The 26462-nt window shown below is 36.5% G+C and overlaps 1 pseudogene; it reads left to right on the forward strand.

Annotated features, from left to right (window-relative positions):
- The first annotated feature begins 1252 nt into the window (after nt 1-1252).
- Nucleotides 1253-25257, forward strand: LOC148854309 (putative complex I intermediate-associated protein 30; annotated as a pseudogene).
- The last annotated feature ends 1205 nt before the right edge of the window (nt 25258-26462 follow it).

The raw sequence follows: 26462 nt of genomic DNA on the forward strand, positions 1-26462 counted from the left end.
TATGGATATATTGCAATTACATACATTCAATGTGTACTACCAAAAAAATTCAATGTGTACCCTGTATAGTCTCATATGTATGGGTATTTAAACACTGATAGGACACCTGTTACAGACTGAATTGAAAGTGCAGGACAAATGAAGTTCAGCAGATCACGACGTGCGACGGTGTGAGTCTTAAATGAGTTAAAAGCTGCACTTGGAAGTTTGTTGAAGCGTGCCTAGCGATTGGGGGATGGTCAAACTCGTCTTAAACACCGGCCCCACGCTATGCACCAGATCCACCGCTCGTGATGAAGCATCCGTATTCAAAAGATTTTATGGGTTTAGCCAACTTGCTGTGTGACTTAACATTTCTTCTTATAACAGCGCGCAGAGAAATAAACGCATGATAACACCTAAACTTTATTATTAATTAGCGGGAAATAACACCTCAAAGAGGGTTTGAAATAAGCTCTAAAATTAATGAAAATAAATTCACACCAGTTATATATAAAATGTAGGGAAAATTATGATATGGAAAAGATATGATACGAAAAGAATTTTGATCAATCAAAACTTATTCATGAATTTTGATAAATAACAGCTAATTTATTATTATTTTTGTTATTTCGATTGTTTTCTTGAGATCATAAATTTTTCATATCATAATCAAAATAAGATCCTATAATCTTTCAATTATCATTGGCATGGAACGTTATCATTAGTTACACAGCCTGTTATATACAGCTAAAGTGTTCAGTAGTTGATCCAAATTAATTCAACTAGAGAAACAATTCACTCAGGGCAATTGAACAAAACGATGAGCGGATTCCAACTTCAAATTTTTAAGGGTTTCGACAAAAAACATTTTTTACAAGATGCCAGAGTCTGGGGCATGTTGAACACTTTCAACTGTTAATATAATTTGACTTTCCCGTGGAAGCTTCTCTGGCTGCCCTGTGTCGAAAATTTCAGAAAAGAAAAGGCAAATAATAAAACGTGCTTGCCAAAAACCGAGAATGTCTTTCATTCCAGCAAAAAACAAAACAAATGTATTGATGTCTTTGTCATTGCTACAAAAGAAATTTGCCCAAGGACGGTTTTTCGCTTGTAAGCTAGCTACTTTGTGGGTTATATTGTCACAATTCGAAGATACGGGTTCTGACATTTTATTTCTGAGAGAAGTAAAACAGACAATACATAGAACTGAGCACATTTACAACGTAACACCATTGCCTCACTCATTTGTGCTGGTAGAATTTTACGTTACATGGGCGATACAGTGAAGGCAGATTTGAGAAAGGTGAAAGCGACAAGAGGCGGAGGAAGGGATGGTAAGATAGGAAAAGTGAGTAGAAAATCCCGAATGAATAGGGGCCGGGTGTTGAGTTAGTTCCCTTTCCGAGTCAAGGTTTCACAATTCGAGAGGTTTGACTTTGTGCGGACTTTGGTTGCGGATTTCTGGTTAGAGAGGCTCATTTGGTTGGTTCGAGGGTCGAGTCTGGGCGAAGGAATGCCGTGATATCCTTTTTCGCGCAGCATTTTTTCTCTTTTCAAGTTTTTGTTGGTTTTGTCTTGGAGGCGCCCACGCTCTCAGTTCAGTTGTATCCCGGTATCCCCTTCTCTCTCTCTCTTTTTTTTTTTTCTATTTTAATAATTTTTTTTTTACTTATAAAAAATGAAATCATACGCTGTAATGTACACAGTTATTACTAGTAATACTTGGTGACATACGTATCAATCATTAGAAAAATTTTCATGAAACTAAAATGGAATCATCGGATCCATTATTCGTTGCGGCTTCCACACAATTTATTATTACAAGGTGTTGCATGCGGGAGGGCTGCCTCTTTTGTCAAATCTGGGGCACTGCTTCAATTCCTTTATCAAAGAGTGCACGTACGACTCCCCATGTGCAGCGTGCAGGGCCTCATTGCATTTATATCTGAAGGAAAATGAAACAAATTTTCCATAAAGTATGTATGTTACTTTGTCCACAAAAATCCAGCTATTTTTTTCAGATTGCTTTTTCAATGATTCCAGTCAAGGTAAATCATCTTTGCAAGTGAGATCCATGAAAACAATATTGTTTCGGCAATGTGAGGAATTGTTGATTCTATTATAAGGTTACTATATATCTTAATGCACATTTACGATCGTATAATCAATGTGAAACTAAAAAAGAAAAAAAAAATCCATGATTCAACATCAAATTGACCTGAACCCAGGTGGTTTTCATCGAGTCATATGTATTGAGCTCGCATCTGCTGTGGCAATCACACAAATTCTTATGCATGAATTTGTGCCACGACGGTCACAGCAGATGTGAGGTCAATTCAATTTTGTTGAGTCTAATTCCAGCTCAACCCAGTTCACTGGCTGAGTAAAAATAGAAATATATATAAAATAATATATATACAAGGTTTTGCACTTTACATATTCATATATATATTTGCATTACTTCCAAACTGAACCTAAATGGTACCTGCAAATGCAATTCCTCTTCGTCAATATGGATGCAATTGCCAGCGATAGTTATCTGAACTTTTGGTTCTATTTCTTTGTTTTTTTAATGTTTTTATTGCACTATTAGCTTATATCATTTATTGTCTGCTAAATCTCAGAAATATATTACAACCATAACAAAAGGCTGGTAATTTGGATTTGCCCTAGTTTCATATATATATCCTGTTCTTAGGGTTTTATATATAGAAGAGAGAAAACTCAGAGGGTGTATTGAGTGTACAGGGCACTAGGGTTTGTGTGCGGCTATTCAAACTGAGTAACTCTTTTTTTTTTTTTTTTTTCGTCTTTCTGTTTCTCTATTTTCCAACTGTTGCATAGGCTACGTTTGTTTGTGGTGTAAATCTAAATTTACATCGAGGATTATTACACCGATGGGTTCATGAGAGTAAAATGGAAACCGAATGTTAGTCCCATTTGACATTCTTTGCATTTGATAAATCATCGAGGTAAAAGTCCAACGCTTTCTAACCAAGAAATTGCAATCCTTTCCAGCCGGCCGAGAGAAAATGAAGCACCATCTATTTCAATTTCCAACAACAACAACCACCTTAACCGCTGTATTTGGAGAATCAGAGCATCCAATTCTCATTCCCACCCTCCAAAATTAAAATCTCTTTCTTCTCCTCCACCTCCCCACCGCCAGAAGATTATCGATGAGTATGGAGCATCTTTAGAATTAATGCCCTCAGATTCCTCCCAACAGTTGTCTCAACTGTCTTTGCTGCATAACCCATCTCGAGCTAGCGCTTGCACAATAAAGAATTGTATGGATCGAAATTCAAAGGAATAACTATTTTGTCTCATCTTTCAATAGAGGCAACGCTCCATATATATACAATTATATCATGATCAAATTAGCAACTCTATAAATTAGTAATTTCTTAAAACCATAACTTCCTAAAACTCTATTCACAATATTAGCAACTTCCTAAAACTCTATCCACAATATTAGCAACTTACAATATTATCAACTTCCTAAATATAATATTAGCAACTTCCTAAATAATATATTTCTAAATATATACAGTATCTATAATATCTCTATTACTCCCCCTCAATTTGGAGCATGTAGGTCACATATACCCAACTTGTGAAGAAGAAAATCGAACTGTCGTCGCCCAAGTGCCTTGGTCAAAATATCTGCCAACTGATTATAAGTCCGTACATGAGCAGTCTCAATAGTCCGGGCATGCAAGGCATCACGAACAAAGTGACAATCAACCTCTATATGTTTGGTGCGCTCATGAAACACCGGATTAACCGCAATATACATAGCGGTACGACTATCAAAATGCAATTTCATAGGTCTGGGATGTTCCACCCCAACATCACGAAGGACACTCTTCAACCATTTCAATTCACACATCGCAGCAGCCAGAGACCTATACTCTGCTTCTGCAGATGATCGTGAGACTGTATGTTGCTTCTTGGTTTTCCAGGAAACAGAAGACCGTCCAAGCATTACAAAATATGCAGTCAAAGAGCGTCGTGTCAAATGACAACTGGCCTAGTCCTGAATCACAATAAGCATATAATCTTATATCACTATTAACGCTTAACATGATTCCCTGTCCTGAATTTCCTTTTTAGTGTCGGACCACCCGTAGAGCTGCATCCCAATGTTCTTGTCGTGGTTGTTGCATAAATTGAGCCAATATATGCACAGAATAACAAATCTCAGGCCGTGTTATAGTAAGATAAATTAATCTCCCTACCAGATGTCTATATTTTTCTAGGTCATCCAGGAACTTCCCGTTGGCTAGTGCGAGTCGATGATTTTGTTACATGGGCAGATGGGCCAGTTTAGCCCCTAGCAGTCCTGTTTCAGAAATAATATCTAATGAATATTTTCGTTGGCAGAGATAGATGCCCTCATCTTCTCTGGCGACTTCGATGCCAAGAAAATACTTTAGTGTTCCAAGATCCTTCATGTGAAAACACCGACTCGGATATTGTTTGAATTGATGTATCATCTCCCCATTGTTTCCTCCCACGACAAGATCATCCACATACACCAAAACATATAGTGTAGCTCCGTTTTTATGGTAAGTGAATAAAGAATAGTCTGAATGTGATTGAGTAAAACTATACGTCTTTAACGTCGTACCTAATTTGGCAAATTAGTTTCTAGGTGTCTGTCGCAATCCGTACAGAGATTTGCACAGACAACATACTTTCCCTGAATGTGTAAATAAAAAACCGGGCGACAATCGCATATACACCTCTTCCGCCAGGTCACCATGCAAAAAGGTATTATGCATGTCCATCTGATGAAGCTCCCACTTTCGTGCCGCTGCTACACCCAAGAACAACCGAACAGTCACCATCTTTGTCACTGGTGCGAAAGTCTCATTATAGTTTATCCCGACCTTCTGGTTGTTCCCTAAAATCACCAATCTTGCCTTATGTCTTTCGATCGTTCCATCTAAATTATATTTGGTCTTGTATACCCATTTGCACCTGATGGCTCACTTCCCGGGGGGCAACGGTTCAAGGGTCCAGATCCCATTGCGCTCGAGAGCTTCAATTTCTTCCTTCATGGCTTGTCTCCAATGTGACTCATGGATTGCTTATGAAAAATATGTGGGATCTTTCCCTGCAGTTATAACTGCCAAAAACTGTCTATGTCTCAAAGAAAAGTTAGTACAAGTCACGTAACGTGTAATAGGATAGGACGCACCTGAAGAGTGGTATGATGTGGCATGATCCGCGAGGGGGTCGTCAATGTGCTGCGTTGTATGGCATATATAGTCCTTCAGCTTCTCAAGAGGACGCCTTTCCCTAATCCTCGGCCAAGGTTTTCTCCTTCACTGTTGCTTTCCAAGTTCACGTTGCCCTCTCTCTGTTCATTAAGATCTTCACCACTCCCCCTTGTTTTCGGAGTCACATCTTCTTCAAGAGTTGATTCATCATTCGAATTTTCTACACTGTTCGCCTCATGGTCATCAAAGAATTGTGCATCATTGTTACAGATAGACGGTTGCTCGGCCACACTGGGGTTAAGGGATTCAAAAATAGCAGCTTTATAAGGAAATATATGTTCAGAAAATACAACATCACGAGATACAAAGAACTCATTTGTATCTAAGTCATAGAGCCTTCATCCTTTCTTACCGAAAGGGTACCCAACAAATATGCACCTTCGACTTCGAGAACCAAACTTGTCTTTGTCACGCCTCTGATACCATAAAGAATTGTATGGATCGAAATTCAAAGGAATGGCTATTCTGTCTCATCTTTCAATGGAGGCAATCGCCCCATATATATACAATTACATCATGATCAAATTAGCAACTTCCTAAAACCATAACTTCCTAAAACTTTATTCACAATATTAGCAACTCTAGAAATTAGCAACTTCCTAAAACTCTATCCACAATATCAACAACTTCCTAAATAATATCTTTCTAAATATATACAGTATCTACAATATCTCCATTACACAACAACGCAGCTATCTCCAGCCATCTTGATGATGACGACTCTACACCAATTGAGAGATTGAATGACCATGGTGGTGATGGCAGTTAAGGGTGTCAATGGGCTGGTTTTGGACTGGAAATCAATTTGGATGGATTAGACAAACTAAAAAGGCATAGTGGATTGGACCAATCCAATCCAAAATATTTATTAGATTGGACTGGACCAGTCTATCCGTAATAAATTTATATTAAATTTGGTTGGATTAAGTCAATATCCGATCCATTGATATAAGATAAGAATATAGATGTTAATGAATCAAATTCGGATTAAAATCAATCTAAGTTAAAATGATTTGAACAAATTGAATGATCCTAACATTGAATTGGACTAATCTAAAATGGCCCAAATTATTTATTGGATTGGATTGGACCTAATCCATTTATAATGGATTCACATTGAATTGGAGCGGAATGGACCAAATCCAATCCAATCGACAGTCTAAGTGATGGCACCAGTGGCGTTTGGTGGTAAGCAACATGGGGCGTTAAGGAGCAGCTGCGACGGGGTGGAACTGGAACTGGAAGGATTTGTGTGGGACTGGGGAGTACGAATACAGGAGATCTTGGTCGGTACCGTTATCAGGATTTAATGATGCTAAACGGCAACGACAATCAAAATCTAATCCGGGTTTTAAGATCAAAAGACCTGAATTTAGTCAAGGAATTAGGAAAATTACTTTTTGTGTAAAGACTTATTACTTAAAATCTATGAGGGGCTAGTTTGTGATTATGTTTATATCAACAGAAACTGTAAATAGCCTAACGCATAAGCTGACTTGTAAAGGTCTAAAGGACGCTGGGACTCATGCCCAGGAGGTTGGCTAAGTGGATTGAGTCCCCTCAAACTTGTGTTGATTCTTCTTTTTTTAGTCAATGAAAAGCAACATGGATTTTACCAAAAAAATAAAAAACAGTTCGATTGGTTGAACCAGGTCAAACCTCAGTCCAGTTCAAGGAAATTGGGCGGTCCAGGTGGTTTGAAGGCTGAACTGGCGCACGGTTAAATGAGTAAACCAAAACCAAACACTTCCCAGTTCCCAGTCTATGCCCAGTCGGATTTTTCAAACATTGGGTACAAGTAAACAAACAATATGGAAATAAAATTAGCTTCGCTTTGTCGTTTTGGCTCAGTTTGGAAAGAGGGCAAATTCAAATATGATTGGTGCAAAATCTTGTAAATTGCATGCGCATAAGCTTACTGTTCCCTAACTGAATTTCATGGGGTAATAGCATATAAGAGTAATTTTTGGGGTTTAATATCAATAAAAATATATTTAAAAAATTTTCAAATATAGGTTAATTTTTTTTAAATAATTTCAATAAAGGACAAAACACTGTTCATCTTCTTTTTCTTGCCATTTGTTCACTAGAGCCGCTGCCCGCCACCATTGTCCGCTACTTCCGCCCACCTCCACCTCCGCCTCCGACAACGTTGCTGGAGGTGACCGGAAGTAGAGGTGGCAGCGGCGGTGCTGGTGGTTTCTTTGTCCAATGCCTCCACCTCGCCCACCTCTGCCTCCGCTTCCGGCAATGTTGCCGGAGATGGGTGGAGACAGAGGTGGCGGCAATGGCGGGCAGAGGCGGCGGTGGGCGGCAGCAAACGGCGATGGCGGGTGGCGGCGGATAGCAGCTCTGGTGAACAAATGGCAAGAAGAAGAAGAACAGTATTTTTGCCCTTTATTGATATTATTTTTAAAAGGTTAACCTATTTTTGAATTTTTTTTTAAATATATTACTTTTATTGATATTAAACCCCAAAAGTTGTCCTTATATACTAGAAACCCTTTTTTATTTGGACATAAAAAAGGTCTAAAACAATTGTACTATTAAAACTTAAAATAATTTAGACTCGATTTGAAATAAGGAATACAAATACAAATATGTATAACATAAATATATACAAAATAATACAAAATACAAAGTTTTGTGCTCTATATATTTGTATTTATACTTCTTCCAAATGGAGCCTTAGCTACATTTCTGCCTAGTATACAATGAAAACCATGTTTTTCATTCAATTTTATATAAACGAATGCAGCCGGTCAAGTTGCCTGATTTGAAGAATTTTAACTACACCGAATGTCTCATAATGAAAAAATTATCAAAATATTTAGTCGATCACTATATATAATAATCATAAAAGAGTTACAACAAATTAAAATATACATATTTAATGATCATAAATACCAAACTTTTATCCTGATCAGAATACAACAACATGGTGGCGGATCAGATTACTGTTTTTATTCATTGATTCCTTTTATCTTCTTTTGTTCAGTCGCCCCTTTTGTTGCTTAGCTTTATGTTTGAATTCTGAGCAGTTGAATTGAATAGAAATGCTTTTGGCTCAAAAGTAAAAAAAGAAAAGGAGCAGTTGAGTTGGATAGAACCGCCTTTGACTTGATAATTTCTCGCCTCTCAATGATTCTCTCTCCCCCTCCCCACCCCACCTCGGCTTTTTTTGACTTTTTGGATAGATATCTCAATAGTTAATAACTTATTACTCATGAGTGTCCATAAGTCATCTAAGCTTACTGATAATTTCTGGGATGGAATCACCAATATATATCAATAACCAAGTACAATTATGATACGTCTCTCAGGATCTGCTACTGATCAAGTGTTCCCACATCTCTATTCACAGAATACTAGCGGAAACATCTCCCATGAATGACGATAGATATATTTTCAATGCACAGCTGTAATGCACTGTGGGTAGAAAAATGTGAGATAGATGGTGGGTAGCAGATGGGAATTCATTATGATACAAAGCAAATCAGGAAGGGACATTTTTAGCCTCAAAAATCCAAATGTCTTGAGGCCCTAAAGTTTTATTTGCTTTTTTAGGCAAAAGTCTTTCTTCAAGGTTCAAAATATCTTTAGATATCGGTTCATACGTATCTTTACAGGATCCTTTCAATATGTCTCTATAGTGATTGTATCGAAGGTTTGATCGGGTCAGGGGATGGAGGGGTCCAAAATCAGCTCCTCTGAACAAGTTAAAAAAAAATAATAAGTATTAAAACGTTTGATATGCCTCTACCGATGAATCAGACGTATCCATATTTTGAACCTTCCTTCAATCGATTTATAGCCTTTCAAAAACTTCTTACCAACATTAAACCCAAACATAAATCCGACTCCAATTATAACAGAGAACATAGAGCCGACAAACTTGACCGGTTGATTGAAGAAATACTACACATAAAAAAGAAGGCTACAGTTGTTGTTATGCAGTCATGTCAAATTGTCAATACAAGTGAATGAACAAGTGATGGCTCCAAAACCAAAGGGACTAGTGCAATGAATGCTCTTAACCATTGAAAAGAAAAATTCATGTCGACGATGATGTCTTAGTCTCTTAGACGAGTAGTCATGATATCAGATCGTTATTGTGGTGGTTGAATCCATATTGAATTGCCTCCTGTGTCTATCCTTTGGGGGTGAAGAAACAACCGAAAGACTTGATTGTTATACTCTGTATGACGCAAAACTTTCTCCGTGCCTACAAAACTCTCTAATGACTTGCCTCTTTCTTTATTGAATGCTATTGTTATGATTCAGCTGCGGTTGGTCACGCTTCAAGTAAATGGTGATATTCCTACCCGTTCATCGCCCATTGGCCCCAGGGGTTTGAAAACTTAATCCAAGTTTAGAGTAGAGTGCCTCCGCTCTCCGGTCAATGTGTGATTAAGCGGTACGATCACATTGGTTTACTCAGCGTGATTACCCCGCAAGATCATTTGCCTTCAAATCCTTCCAAACAATTTCGAGGAGACATGGCAACGGATAAAAAGGCTGTACTAGGCAGACAGCTCATTCAACAGATATTGAATTCTTCTTGACCTAAATGGAGGTGAGGGCTGGATATGGGACCTCTCGAGAGACAGAGAGCGAGAGAGTTATACGATGATATTAATAGCTGGGGGTTTGGAAATGGGCTAATGTTGATATTAAAAAGCTGGTTCCTGGTCCTGTCTGTGCAGCCAACCTAAGCCACTCATCTTATGGGCTGAATTTTCTGCCTAATCTCATTGTGGGCCTCTGTCATGAAAAAAAAATAGTGTCACATGGATGATGAGTACATGTGAGTAAAAAACAATAATTTAATAAAACGTAAAAGCAAAATTTAGGACTTCACTGCTAAGGGTCAAATTGGTTCATTTATGGAATCAGAATCAAAATCTGAATGATTCATTCTCATAGTTTATTTGATTCAGACAGGAATTGAAATCAGCTGACTGAAATGAGATCTCATTCGGTCATTCCCAAGGGTAGGGGAGGTAAAGGCCATTCCTTCATGGAAATAGAAATGGGATTCTGATTCCGCCCAACCTAATGGCTAGACCATTCTAATTCCCATTCAACCCCTATTACCATAAATCAAACGGGCCCCTAATATTCATTCGCTTTTTGGTCAGAACCTGCTAACAGACATGTTCTTGATATTAAAGGAAACGTTTGGTAATGGGTAATGCTAAGCTGGAACGTTACGAAAAGCCTTACTTGCCACATGTTCAGGCACCCAACGGGGTCACAAATTGGGACGTGGAAGGCTTTCTTTAACAAAGACAATATTAAATCGCTATTCTGTTCTGTGTACACCTTTCTTTTGGACGAAGCATGATTTAAGAAACCTCCTGCTTTACATTTGAACCACATCTTGCATTTAATTTCAATATAAAGATGATACTTCACCAGGTAATATAATCTGTACACAAACTATTCATTAATTCATATCAGTTGTGGCATCACATGGACATCCGGTTCACCTCTCCCACGACCCGGGGAAGTTTGGACCAACATTGGTTAATGGCTCTCCCTTCCTTCAAATTAACTTTATTATCAATTCCGACCAACAAGCCTAGCTTTTACCTACGCACATGGTGTATAACGTTATACATTTTCATTTATGGCTGCACAGACTGGCCAAGTTATGGTGGTCTGAAACCATTTAATGACTACTCTATTTAATATGGATTAGGTGGATAATTTGTCCACATCATTTTGGCATAACAATTACAAAGTACACAGAGAAAGAGATTTGGGTGAAGAAGGTATTACCCACGTCAATACATTAACTTAAACTCTGATCTAGGTAAGTAGATATGGATGGTCCTGAGTCTGAACTTAGCTAAATTTTCAGTTACAACTTCTTTGGGAAACAATCTAGTAATCACCATTGTGGCCCTCCAAGACTGGCTTGGGAACCTTTTCCAAGCAATTAAAACCACGCGTTGGTTAACGCTCCAACCTCCAAGGAAGAAATATATTAGAGAAAATTGCAAGTCCTCAATTCTAAAACTTATGCCAATCAAGATAATTGAAAAACTATTGCCATGAGAATCTTCAAGATAATCCCCATGACGTCTGCTTTCTCACGGGCTTAACTTTGTGCTAGTGGTTGGCTTGGCGAGAGAGAGAGAGATAAAACCTACTATGAACTCTGTTTAAGATGCAATATATTCGTAAATCTATGGACCACTTTCATAGCTACCGAACTGATTAAACTAAAATACTTTTTGTCTTGTGGTGTATAAAATAGTAAATCAAATATTTAAGGTAAAATAATCAACATCACTTGCCATACAGCAATTAAAGAGCTAGCACACCCTATCCACAAAAAAGGCAGAACCACATTTTACCCAATTCAACTGTTCGTAGACCGCCAGCAAGGCAATGGTGATAATGTTACTGCAACAGTCAACCATGTAGTCAGTAGTCACTCGGTCACCATGAATGGTGCTACAGACAGAATCCAAGGGCACCAGAGAGGCACAGATGATCTCTGAACTATACGGCAATCCTATTGAAGAAAAGGCTTGGCAAAGTAGCAAACACCAAACAGGTCTTGAAAGTGCTTGTCGGCAAAAAGGATCTTTTTTTTTGTGTTACTTTTAATTTCTTAAATAGTTAAATTTGTTGAACTCATAAAAATCAGACACCTAATTCACATCAATACACGGTGAAATCTGCTTATAAATGTTTCATTCAAGATTATGCTAGTTCATCATCACAGGTTGTTCCTTGGAAAACCATATGGAAGTGGAAAGTGCCTTTCCGATGTCAGCTCTTTCTTTAGGCTGCATTCCTCCAAACATAAGCTAGACACTAGTCCAGATAGATAAGCTTTGTGCCGTTGTGCGTATAGACATTACCACAGTAGTCTAGCTGTCCAGGTACAGTGCAGTGGAACATTTTTATGAGTGAGTGAGAGACTGAGAATGATTATTGTAGAGTCAATGGATGTGTATGAGGTATACGAGACCGACTGTACGGTACAGGTCGGGTTTATGGTAGAGTCAATGAAGTGGTTTTAACCAATGTTTTAAAAACTGATTCGGAGGTTGAACCGTTTTGTCTTTGAGTCGTGGGCTGTGTCACGTCAATGCATATATGTATTAAGTATTTATACATATATATATATATATATATATATATATATATTAGCAATAAATGATGTATAAATATATAAAAAATTAAAAATTTTAATTTGAGGCCAAAGAGGGTTTTTTTTTTGCAAAAATAATAGAGCAACGATTTTTTTTCATGATAAAAACATCTCAATTGGACATCGGAGTGCAATGTTACGGCCTTTTAAAGTTTGCATGCATTGAGTGTGCAACCCATGACTCAGTCACCGAGTCAAACTAGCAGGGTAGAATAGTTTTTGACCGTTTTGATGGGTCTTAACTGAACCGAACCCGAAATTATCCAGGTGACAGTTTGAACAATTCGACCAGCCGATTGAAAATTATTGGTTTTAACTTTAATGCATAACCCTACAATCTCAAGTCCATCACACCAACACCCCTAACTGAAAAAAAACATGCTACTTTGTTGGATTCGGATGGTTTTTTGTTGGATTTTTTTATAGGATTGGATAATTCATGTCACCCTTATCTGATCTAATTTATATATATAAATATATTTACTTATAAAACATCCATACATTAATATATTTATTTATAAACTAGTAAACATCTACGTGCATTTGCATGTGACAATATCTCCAAGACAAAACTATTTACAATTCATGGGCAGTTTTTGAACAATTATAAGTTGACAGTTTCTTAACTGTTATAAGTAGGCAGTTTTTGGAGTGAGAGTAAATGGCATATATGCCCTCTTTATACCTATTGTATACTACTTAGATAAGGGGTACAAAATGTCCAACAAAAATTAAAAAAAAAAGGAACATTCACTCTTTTATAAGTAGTATAGATATAAATATGCAAATGTTGAATTTTTTTGTAATTTTTTATAAAAGACGTGTATTAATATATATGATGAAAATAATTGGAAAAAATACTTATATTTTTATATTTCTTTATATAAACTTTTATGTTTTTCTTTTAATACTTTATTAAAATTTCTATAATTCGAAATCAGATTAGATCAAATTGAAATATCTAACATCCTTAATGGATTCATATTCAAATCACTATTTGTGAGGATCGGATCCGAACTCAGATATCCATTATCAGATCCGATTCAAATATATCTTGATTCAAACCCGGTCTAATCCATTTGCATTCCTATTGAAAAGTTCCCATCCAAGAAATTCAGCTTAGGGTTCGTTTTGGTTACAGCTGAAGCTGTTCTATTGAACTGAACAATTTATTACTTTATCTTATAGGATCGGATCCGAACTCAGATATCCATTATCGGATCGGATTCAAATATATCTTGATTCAAACCCGGTCTAATCCATTTGCATTCCTATTGAAAAGTTCCCATCCAAGAAATTCAGCTTAGGGTTCGTTTTGGTTACGGCTGAAGCTGTTCTATTGAACTGAACAATTTATTACTTTATCTTATAGTGTATAAAATGATTAAATACTAAAATATTAAGGGCATAGAAATCTATACACTTTCACCTTTAGCTTCAGGCCCCGTTTGGCATCAATTCTGAAAATTTCTGATTATTAGAAAAGAATGTCGTGCGGCCAATGCTCACTAAAATACAAAGTAATAAGCTTTTCAGTACTGGTCGGGATTGGGTCCTAGATTGAGTCTAAACACCTGGACATGTACGACAAATGCTCTACTCTGAGAAGGTTTTTGAATAACTAGTTGTTTTCCTTTAGTACCTTTCGTCAATGTTGTGGAGCTTAAGCTAAACATACGGGGAATGTTTGGTATGACTTCAGTTTATTTGTAAATGTTTGTATTTGATTTATATTTAAAACTGAGAAAAAGTGATTGATAATTGTTTTCTTACTAGTATTTGATAGTTAGGAGCCATATATACCGAACAGTAAATAAATACTTTGTTGTTGGGAGAAATATTAATATGAAGCGTTCCCCAACAGTTAATTCACACGTAAACCGAAACAAACGTTTATTAAATAAACAATCTTACTAAATATCATTTTGGGACAAATACCTATATGACGATGAACTGACACCATTCGTCCAATAAACAGAAGTGATACCAAACACCATCATGCTGATAAAGAAATTATTTTTCTAGGAACAAGGAGAGAGAGGGGTTAAAAGTGGAATAGAAAATAAAAAGCCAATAAATCACCGTTCTACCCAGCCCAAAGTCAAAAGTCCCCCAATCTAGCTGGGCTTAGGTGACCTCAGAGCTTAGAATAAGTAGCCCAGCCCAGCCCAGCCTGGTTACACCGCTTCTTGTGCCTTTAGTTTACACCATCAGATAGCATGACCAAGGCAAGTACATGATCAGACATCAGAGAATGATTATCCAAGATTATCAATTTGGGCAATGTAACCCTTCCCTTGCTACACACAAACGGAATAGTTACTGCCTGCTCCATAGCAACTGGAAGACAACTTACAAGTACTACATATGAGGATCGGAATCACCCTTGGTCCTTGCTTCGCGGTCCATCACGACCTTTTATTGGGCCTAAGAATCAGAATTCACGCGACAGCAAGAACCTGAGCTCGCCAGCCCACACATTGACATTTGGATTGAAATCTATGTTCATTGGATCGAAGGAATCGTGACAGCACAAGATTCAAGTGCAATTGTGCAAATACAGATACAGTCAGTTCATTCTTGTCCGTAATTTACAGACTTCTAATATTTTGAGAGGAATTGGAACATTAAGGTCATATTTGTTTAATTCTCATTCTTTTTCATTTTTTTCCTAAAAATGATTTCTTTTCAAATTGGCAAGTGTCATATGTTGTTCATTTTCATTCTTAAAAAATAAAATAAAATAAAAAAATTGTGCCGATATTCACAAACCGCCAGCCTAAGTCTCCAATAGTCAATGTTTACCAGTTGACATAGATGTTTTGTAAAAGTGCATTTATAAAAGTATTTTTGTAAAAATGTTATAAAAGTATTTTGGTAAAAGAGCTTTTATAAAAGTACTTTAATAAAAGTGCTTCTATAAAACTACTTTCCTAAAAGTGCTTTTGTACTTTTGCAAAAGTGCTTTTCATAGAAGTGCTTTCATAAAAATACTTCCATAAAAGTACTTTCGTAAAAGTGATTTTATAAAAGTGTTTTTGTAAAAGTACTTCCATAAAAGTATCTTCGTAAAAGTACTTTCGTAAAAATTACTTTGAAGTGCTTTCATAAAAGTACTTCCATAAAAGTGCTTTTATAAAAGTACTTTCGTAAAAGTGCTTTTATAAAATTGATTTTGTAAAAGTGCTTTAGTAATGTATTTTTATAAAAGTGCTTTAGTAATGTATTTTTATAAAAGTGCTTTTATAAAAGTGTTTTCGTAAAAGTACTTTCATAAAAGTGCTTTCATGTAAAAGAACTTTTATAAAAGTGCTTTCGCAAAAGTAAATATCTATGGCAACAGTTTTATAGGTAGAGTTTCCTCAAAGAATGAAATGAGCAAGATGGGGCATGTTTATTTTTCATGCTGCAGGCTAGTCAATTTTTGTGTTATGTGGTTGATTTTTCATTCTAAAAAGAATGTGGCTTTGGGCAAGAATCTTGTAACCAAACACTATAATGTTATTCATTATTGCCTAGAATGAGCAAGAGTTAAGAAAATGAAGCCCAGAGCAATGAATCAAACATGACCTAAAGCGTCGAAGGATGTCAAGGTTTCGAGCACTCTGACAAACTTTTAAGAGAAGCATCCTACAGTGGCAAGAAGGGAAACAAGGAGGCTAATGCATTGGCATACCATGCATGTGATACAAAAGCTAGTTGTAGTTCTCTACTCAGTACAAGAACCCAAATCCATCTGTGAAATATTGCTTGAAGAAACTAGTGGATCACCACAAGATAACTAATTACAAGCTCAGGTTCTGGTTTAAGAATATCTACCAAAAAAAAGTTCTGGTTTAAGAATATCTACCAAAAAAAAGTTCTGGTTTAAGAGTTATTGTTTTCATTGTGTTTCATTATTAATAACCCATTTGTAATATTTGCTGGGTTTGGATAATTGTCCCCATGGAAATTGCATTTCATTTTACACTATTATCCACAATAGCTAGGGGAAGAGGGCGATTACTCTACTCAAAGCTGCACTTCAACCACTGTAACCCTTCATTGATATAATTCATCAACTGCACCTCACATACATGTATACTTTCAAACAATGGGGGGCTCATCAGTTATACAGCACATGGTGCAACATGTAGCACCATATGATTGAACCCATTATAGTCAAACATGCTCTTCTTGGTATGTTACAAAACGGGAAATCCGATCTTCTCAATTATGAGAAATGGTTCAACATTTCAGATCTGACATTCCCCCTAATGCAATATGGAAACCTAGACTCCAAACTACTTTTTTTACATTGTAATTTCAGTATAGCTGTGTGAAATCATTCGTGAAATTGATAAAGAAACAACTCAGTGTCACTTTCTAAAGATATCATCAATATAGGGAATTTTTTTTTATCAGCAAATATGTCCAAAGTCTTTGCAAATGCTAAGATGGATGAATAGAAAAACTATAAAGGATAGGACTAGGAGTGAAGCTATCCATAGAAACCTAGGAGTAGATCCAATAGGTGATAAAATGAGAGAGAGTAAACTAAGATGGTTTGGACACCACCAACTGCACCAGTTAGAACAAGTGATTTGCTACACATTGAAGGGGATAGAAGAGCTTGGGGTAGACCAAAAAGGACACGGGTAGCACTTGTAAGAAATTATTTAAGCATTAATGTTTTAATAGTGGATATGGCATTAAATAGAATGGATTGGCGAAATAGAAGTCTTGTAGCTGACCCCATATGGTTGGGATAAGGCATAGATGATGATGATGATGAAATATATCCAAACACTTTACTCAATTCATAACTTTCATTGCATTACTTTCAATGGTAGCTTCCTTGCTATGTGCCTTCTCATTGAAAATTCTACTTTTTCTTTCCTCCCAAATTGTCCAAACAATTGCTGCTCTTGTTTACTACCATAGGATCTTATCTCTCCTTCTAGGCAAGGTGAAAAATTCCAAAGTGAACAAACTTACTATATCTATTAGTGGAGTTCATCTGCAACCAAATAGAGAGAAAAACCATTTCCACATACTTACAAACAAGATATTAGTTGCAACTTGCATTATAAAGAAAACACGTGTGGAGATAAAGACAAATTTGGTCTTTTTTGTATGGAGTTAATTTTCTCATGGAGCATCTCTCAACAAAATGCCCTGATTTTTAGGAGGCATCTGTTTGCTTCAAATTTCTTTAACCAGAAAAAGGCTATTATAGGATTGGGATGGAAGCAAGAGCTTGAAAGAAATATGAACATGTGAAAGACTCTAAGGAGTTGGTTATATAAATTCAACAATCCTATTTATACACATCCAGAAAAACTTTTTCTAAAGGCATACTAGTCAATTATTTGTTTTCCATATGCCAAAGGTTTTTTTTTTTTTTTTTGATAAATGATAAGAAGGTATATCAATAAGTAAGAAAAGGAGGGTGATAACAAGGTTCAAATATCTTGACAGGTCAATACGCCCTACCGATGTATCTATCTATGTCGGTACATTTTTTTTACGTTTTATTTATTTATTTTCAAAATCGATTTAGAGGGATTAGTTTAAGGCCCAACTACCCTCTAAACCGGTGGCTGATCCGATACAACCTTTGGAGGGGCGTATCAGTAAGCCATCAGCACGATACGTATCAGCCGATATGCGATACTTTGAACCTTGGGTGAGAAGCCCTCTAAGCATGTACAAGTGCATATTAGCACATACAAGCAGCCCTTGAATAGGTGCAAGCTGCGATCTCTCCACTAAAGAAGAAACCAAAAGCAATAAGTTACAGTTGTGCCCAATACAAAACTTCCCTAACTGCCCCTTGCTTGGCTAGACAGTTCGCAACAACATTTGCTAATCTCCCCACCCATTGTATTCTTAGGTCCATGTTTCTTGTTAGCACCTTAAACTTTTTAATTTCATTCCCGAAGCACTGAACTATTGACTTTGGGTCTTGCAACCAACTTATTACAACTTTTGAGTCACCTTCAATTATTAGCTGTTCCACCCTTAATTGAGCTGCAAACTATACACCTTGCAGGGCAGCAAACAATTTTGCTTTAGTAGAGTCTCCCACTCCTGAAGGGCCTGAGAAGATAAGTATCACATTCCCGACTACATTCCTCAATACCCCACCTAACCCAGAAGGGCTTGGGTTTCCTAGACTATTTCTATCAAAATTCAACTTCAAGAAGCCTGTAGGAGCTTGTTCTGACTTTAGTCTTGGAAGAGGAACAACTTGCCATTGCCGCCCAATTTCCTCCAAATGTCATTAAAGGAAAATTGGTGGAACAAGTCCAAAGATTTCAGCCAATGGATCACCTTAACCAAGACACAATCCTTAATCTCTTGAAGGTTCCCTTCTTTCTCCAAAAACGTTATAGCATTCCTTTCTTCCCAAATTGTCCATATCAATGCAACACTTGCACACCTCCACATGATTTTACCCCTTTTCTACTACCAAACAAAAGTAGAGGGATCAAAAAGCAATCTTAAATCTACTGGAAAGTTCCAATTACTCCCAAACAAAGAGAGAAGTCAATCCCATAATTATGCAATAAAGGAACAAGAACTTAGAAAATGATAACAGTCCTCACTCTGAAATCTGCAAATGATGCACCAGTTGGGGGGAATATAGAGAAAATGTCTTCTCTTTTGTAGATTGTCCAAGGTATTTACTTTCCCATAGTACACTTCCCAGCAAAATTGCCAAATCTTAGGGGGATTGGGTTTGCACCAGACTTCCTTAATAGGGAAGCCTTGTTGAGGGTTGGAACAACAAAGGGATTTGAAAAAAGAAGCACAAGAGAAGAATCCTTTTGATCGAGGTGTCCAAATTCTTTTGTCAGGTTCAAAGGGGTTCAAACAAACTTTCTTAAGAAGGCAGAGTAAACTGACTAAGTACTCAATTTCCTCATCCCTTAAGCCTCTACGGAACCCAAAAACCCAAGTAGGAGTCCAAGGGGTTTCCAATGAGTAGCAAAATTTGGGAACTTCTTTTTTTTGTACTGAGAAATAGACAACAAGGAGGGGAAAGGGTTTTCAAAGGGACATCTCCAACCCAAATGTCCTCCTAAAAGATGACGGAGTTGCCATCACACACATCATACCTGATATAACTGAGGATTTGAGGAAGAATACTGTGCATTGCATTGGGGTTGCCAAGGTTGTCCGCCTTGATACACTAGCATCCCATCTATTCTCTGAGCATCCATGAATGCTTACAATCACCTCATGTTACCATCTTGAGTTTAATGTATTCTTTCTTCTCATGTGTGTTCTGTGTTTCTAGAGTTCTTTGGGTAAAGAATTTTTGATAATTTCGCCATTACCTTGTTTCTTTCTCAGCTTTGCCCTCTGCATCATTGGAGATAAAAGATGCTGGCAGCGGATTAAGTGGTAAAGTTGACTACCCAACTCCATTATCATGCTATTATTATACAGATTTCATAAATCACAAAGGAATATATTATGCAACTTAGGCATCTGGTTCATTGTAAATAATGACTGCTTGACTTGGGAGATGGTGGATTAGCAGCAGCAAGAAGGAAGTCACTATTACCTATTTTATGTGGAATTGCATATCTTTTAACTACAGCATGGTCATGCTTGCCACTATCATATCATGTTACTACACCGTGAGCAGAAAACATCAAATACACCAAGTATAAAGAGCCAAAGAAAATAAAGTGGCCATGGTTTTCTTTCTGTAATCAATGAAGATCATAGGAGTCGCAGTTTTACAGTACTTGCAAGTTTCCAGGGAATCCAAAATGCAATGTTGTTGCTATACGAATACACTGTAGACATTATTGTGGAACTTAATTTCATGAATGAAAGAAAACATTCTTGTTTAATATCAACATTTTTTTGGATTTGTAACTGAAATATTATTAATGACATAGGTCACAACTCAATATTGGTCCCAACTATCTAGGGTGTTGAGAGGGGTGGACTGGATGTGGACCTGACCTTTGGCTTTTTTCTTTTTTTTTTTTTTTTTTCACAAAGTCGCATCTCTATGACTTGAACCAACATGCTTACACTTGTCAGCCTAACATGTTACCATTTTATAAAGCATCGACCCATAAGTTGTTCCAATCACCTTTTTAAAACTAGACAAGGGCCGGTGACATAACCACTTGATTCCAAACTTTTTTTTACAATTTACATCTTCTCTCCCTGGGGGGTTACTTCTCAGTACAATTGACTTTTGTTTACCCCTATCTGTCCAATACATAAACTAATTTAGGCCCTGTTTGGTGGTACTTCATACTTTATATCTTCAATAGAACCAAATTACAATGTACCTGTAATACTTCTACTCTTGTATTTTTACTTCAAAATTGTTTGAATGAAATTTTTTCAAAAAAATGATTTTCAAAGTAAAAATAAATAATGTTGTTTGAATACAACAAGATGTTGTAATGTGTGCATGCCATGTGGCATATGCATGTGCCCCATGTGTTGTCATATGCGTCACTAGATACCTTAAAATGCCACATGGTACAAGCATATCATTGATTACATGCAAATGCAATGTGAAAGGTATGCCTAGGCTCACAAGCAAGGTTTATTTTGTGGGATGCACTTCACCTGAACCTAGGTGCACCTCACTTTGCCCATGCTATGTTATGATCAATTAACTTTGAATTTGAGGTTTGAATAGATAATTTACTATATTGTAGGTTGCCATTATGAATTTTAAAGAGGTTGGCCTACGTTGGACTTGAACCCACAGAACTACAACTTTCTTGTTAATACCACAAGCTCTAAGCAATTGAGCTAACAGGATTTTATTTTTTTCGGAATTTTGATTTGCATATTGTTATTTATTAATTTTTCTTTTAACTTGTTTTTATGTTGATTCTGGCATACATCTCACTTTTCGTATTGCTTCTCATTCTCTTAGAACCGATTGCGCTTTAGTTGTGCTTCTTGCTTTTAACATGCTTGTTATAATGTGTTTTTTCACAATTTATGATATATCCCCCTATTAGAAATTACTTTTCTTTCAATAGTATAATTTTTATAATCTTATCAAATAAATGGAAAACATGATACGCATGTAAAAATGTGAAGTTTTGTGTGTATTTAAATCATTAAATATCAGTCTTTACATCAGCACATTCAAATGGAATTAAGGAAGATCAGTACATGATACACATGTAAAAATGTAAAATGCTCATCGAAATTAAGGTTTTATTAAGCTGTTATATAATTGGTATAATGGTGAGTTTTTCCTCTTCCATAGGTATATATTAGTTATTGTTAGGGATATATATGGCTGAATGCCAAAGTTGCTTACTTTAGTTCTGTTTTCAATATCAAGAAAACCACATCAAAACCTGTTTTATGATCATTTTTTTTTTCTGTTAACAACAAAATAGAAGTGTATATTAGTATAGTAAGTACTGATGCGTTGTTGTTGTTGTTGATTTCTGTGATTGTGAAACAATTCATTTATGTCCACATTCATCCTACCATGATACTATGCTAAAGCTAATAATATATATGGACTAGTTGTCAATCTCTACCAATATGTGTAGTTATACTTGAAATTGCTAGAAGGTCATTCTCTTATTAACTTACTCCACACTATTATAACTTTTTTGAAAGGTATCTTGTCTGGCAACCTTTCTTTGGATGTAACTGAGGGTTCCAAGTGGAGAATGAATCACATTGGTTTTTGTGGAATGCGGTCCAAGAAGGTCAGTTGTATTTCCACTATTCTCATGGATACATTAATCAAGAATCAAGGTTGACCATGAAAAGTTTTACATCTCATGATATTTGAGATTTTGTTCTTTGGGATAATATACACTGAATTTAATGTTTGTACTTGTCTTAGGTTGTCTGATTTCTCCATAACACAGACATAAATATTCTGGTTCTATTTTCTCAACACAGCATTTCAATAAGCTTTTGATATTATTGCATTTTGTTTGGAAAATATTTGCTTGTGTTTTTGTTTGGAAATTCTTGCATTTGTCTCAGTCCATACAATCCAAAATTATAATCACCCTTCTGACAACCATGGAAAAGAGGCAGGGTAATGTAGAGAATAACAAGAGCAGTCATCCTTTGTTCAATTTTGGATGAGAGAAACAATAGGATCTTCTTTGGGCAAGAAAAATCCAAAGAACTTGCTGAGGTTATCACCTTCAATGTTATGCATTGGCTGAAAGTACATAATCTCTTCAAGGACTTCTCCTCAGCTGACTTAATTAGAAGTTGGAGTGCTATAGATGTATCCTCTCCTTCCTCCCCTGTGGTACAAGAAAGTTGTGTACCACCACCTCAGTTCAAGGTGAAGCTAAACTTTGGTGGAAGCTCTTTGGTTAATACAGGCTAGTTGGGAGTTGGGGGTGTGTTCAGAACTGAGGAAGGAAAAGTCTTGGCCCTTTACTCAGGCCCAATTGGGATGGGAGATTCATTAAGGGCAGAAGTGATGGCCTTACTTCAAGGATTGAAACTGGCGAAACAATGGAGAATGCAGCAATTAGAAGTGGAAGGAGACTCCAAGCTGGTAATAAGGTGGATGCAATCTGGAAACTTGGGAGTTTGGTCTCTTAGATAGCCTCTAAGATAGATTATTATCTTAGCAAGGGAGATTGGGGTGCATTTTAAATGGGTAAGAAGGTCAGCAAATGGAATGGCTAACACTTTAGCTAAGCAAGGAGCTACTAGGGAGGCTTTGTTTTGGGCTTGTTTGTAAGATTTTGTTTTGATATTCCATCCAATTTGTGGATGGTAAATCTGTAATCTTTTCAATTCATTAATGAAAGTTACTGTTTCCTATAAAAAAAAGAATTTTTCTATTTTAGTATTATTGAGGGAGATAATCGCAGATGAGAACAAGTGTGTAATTTTTATGGGTAAAGTCCAAAATCTCCCCAAAAGTGGAAGCAATTCCATAACACCACTATGTTAAGGATACGAAAGAAATAGGCAGTTGACGTACTCTCCATTGGATCAACAGGTGACACACACATGAGGGGAAATGCACCAAGCTTTCTATCTTTGTTGGACCATTTGACTAAAGGCACCTTTTGGTTATGATAGTTGTAGTAGTGCTTTTGTTTCTTACAGCAAACTCAACTTGGCTGTAGAGCGCAGAACTCAATTAATTTCTCCATTCCTTTCCTATATCATTGCTACAGTGATAGTATAGCCATGCAGTATTCCCTACATATTAATGTATACTTGCAGTTTGATGGCTTTATTGATTTGGATGCATATGATACCATAGCAAAGGCTTAAAGGAGATGGAAGATGCTACATATCTACAGTGAGTTTCTCTTTCCCTGCAAGAACAATTTGTTTATTTATTTTTTAACACATACCATCTGATGCAGCTTGTCTAACAATCTTCCCTAGCTGTTGGATGTATGAGCTGTCAAAGAACCTCTGACAACCCTTTTTCTTTGAGTGCAGATATACACAGAAAATTGGGTAAATTCACCTGGGCAAGAAGAAGACAATTCATGGCAAGCTTTTGTTTTATGTGCCCAAAGACAATTGGTATATTGTGAAGGCAAGTTGCTTGCCCCTTGCATGATTCTCATGTGCTGAAATTGTTGGATGGCCAAAAAGAATATTTACATTTCTTCCCCTTGATAAACTTGATGCTAGTTGGCAAGATTGGATATCAAAGATGGATATGGTCTTTTTTTCTCTTCATTTTTTTTTTTAATTAGGGGGAATAACCTTGTGTTAATATCCCATTGTTTACCATAGTCTTAGAGGGAAAATAATAGGTTATTTCATTCTTTGAGATCATAAAATACTTAGAGCTAATAGCTTCTCTTAAAAGAAATGACAAACAGAAGTGTTACCATTCTTTCAGCTGTGGCTTTCATCATTTTTTTTTGATGATATGATACTCATTCCTATCTCAAGCTATACTGTCAACCATTGGCTAATTGATGTGCATGGCAGTCCACAGGAATGTAGGACAAACTGTTCTATTGGGCTAAAGGCCTGTACATGTCAAAGAGAACACGTTTTCATGACCTATCAACTATTTTCCGACTGTTCTTGATGATTATCTAACAAAGAACAGAGAAACTAAACAGCATGTTTGGATGCCACCTGGAACGAAATGATCCCACTGTTATTTTCCTTTGCAGTTAAGAGCACAGGCTCACCATAATGGAGTTGTTTCCCGCTTCTAATAATAATAATAATAATAGAAATGACTATATATTTTGGGAAATCATCAAATCTTTTTTTGGCAACTACAATGACTCCATGGTGTTGTGTGGTTTTAATTCCTATTAAAAGCTGAAAAAAGTAATGATTTCATTATGTGTAACACTTAAGCATGCTTTTAGTAATTTGATTTCTATGTATCCAAGATTTCCTAAATTGTTTGAAAATCATGTAAAACATTGTGAGATTCTTAAAGTTTAGCTACATTTTTATGCTTTATGCTTTGCACTGTTGCTCATGTTCTTCTATGCACCAATTTTCTTTCTTTAGGATGGTGTTTGAAATTAACTCATGAGATTTCCAGATTCCACTTGATCGATACTTACCAACATGGAGAGGGAATGTCGTAGATGCAAAGCTGGAAATGAATCCTTCACGTGTTGTTAGTATGTCTCTCTCCGTCAATGCAGAAGGCGGTGTTCCTGGTGCTAAATCTGGACCAGGCAATTTCAAAGTGGAACTTGACTGGATCAAAGCCCTTAGAACACAATAAGCTACATATGGGACTGTTTTATTGAAGCAAAATCTCTAAATTTCCATGTGAAATTTTCTCCTTGAACATATAAAGCAAAGATGCTGATTGTATACATTACAGCTAACAACTTGTCTGCTTTTGACCAAGCAAGATAGCAATGTCTTAGGTATTCCAACATTTTCTGCGTTGGGAATTTTAAATATCTGATATTGTGTCAATGGGAGTTTGCCAGTTGTTGAGAATCTCTTTAGATATATCCACATGGAACAAGGCAATTCATAACAAATTCCTTCGAAACTTTATACCCTGTCCATTGCTTAGGCAGAGGCTAACATCATGCTTGCTTAAAAGTCAGGCCCAATACTCATTTGCAGTCTTAACTTTGCTGCTCAGGCCTGAGCTGTGCCTCATGGCTGGTGCTATATATAGCTTGAGCTTACTCACTTTCTGCAAAGTGGACATTGTTTCCCTTCTCAACCACATGCAGGGGGATGGTATTTCTGCTAATTTCAGATTATCAGAAAAACTTGCCTCAAGACAGGTCATGGAGTTGTCTTTTGACAACGGAATATCAAAGATTCACAAGGTAGGTGTTAGTGGCCATAACACCTGTTAGCCCCGTGTTGCACAAAAATCCTTGTTTATGCTTTGTCCTCCCGACACTAGGGAGAAAGAGTAGCACACAGCAAAGATAGCTCCAACGTTTTTATACATGTTTTATTTGTCTAAATTTATCATTTTATAAGGGGTATTTAAGATATCTGGAGAAAGGAAAGCAAGAGATGTTGAAGGTTTATTGTCTCAACCAAACATTGAAAAAACAATGCATAAATATTACGGTTAATCTTTAGTTTTTTTTTTTAATTATTTATTTATTATGACTGAAACATACCAAAATTTCAACAAAATATCAAAGTTCCATAAAAAAAAATCCAAACCAAAATCGAAGGATTTTGATTCTGAAAGGAAAACCATTATTGTTTAAAATTTGGTGGAATTTCAGCGAAATTTAAAACCTTGTATAAACTCAGACTTTTGTCAGATAATCTGGATATATTTTTGAAAGGCCTGATGATCTGAATTTCAGGTGAATCTGGATTTGTTTCTCACACCAGCTTCACAGCGCTTTCAGCTGTGCACTCGTATGCTGTCATACTAGTATGTTGTCATTCATGAGAATATACTCCCAATGCACGATTGTGATATACTGTGAAGTTTTGTGAGGTGCGCTCTATCAGATTTTGGTTTCAGTATAGATGAGTGGCACTGGCACACATATTTCATTTTTAAAATAGAGGACCAGATGATGAGCTTGTGTCGATAAATGGAAACGGGATTT

This window comes from Nelumbo lutea, chromosome 4 (genome assembly GCF_056320005.1).
Source record: "Nelumbo lutea isolate HS-2025 chromosome 4, American lotus-T2T, whole genome shotgun sequence".
NCBI classification, from domain to species: domain Eukaryota; kingdom Viridiplantae; phylum Streptophyta; class Magnoliopsida; order Proteales; family Nelumbonaceae; genus Nelumbo; species Nelumbo lutea.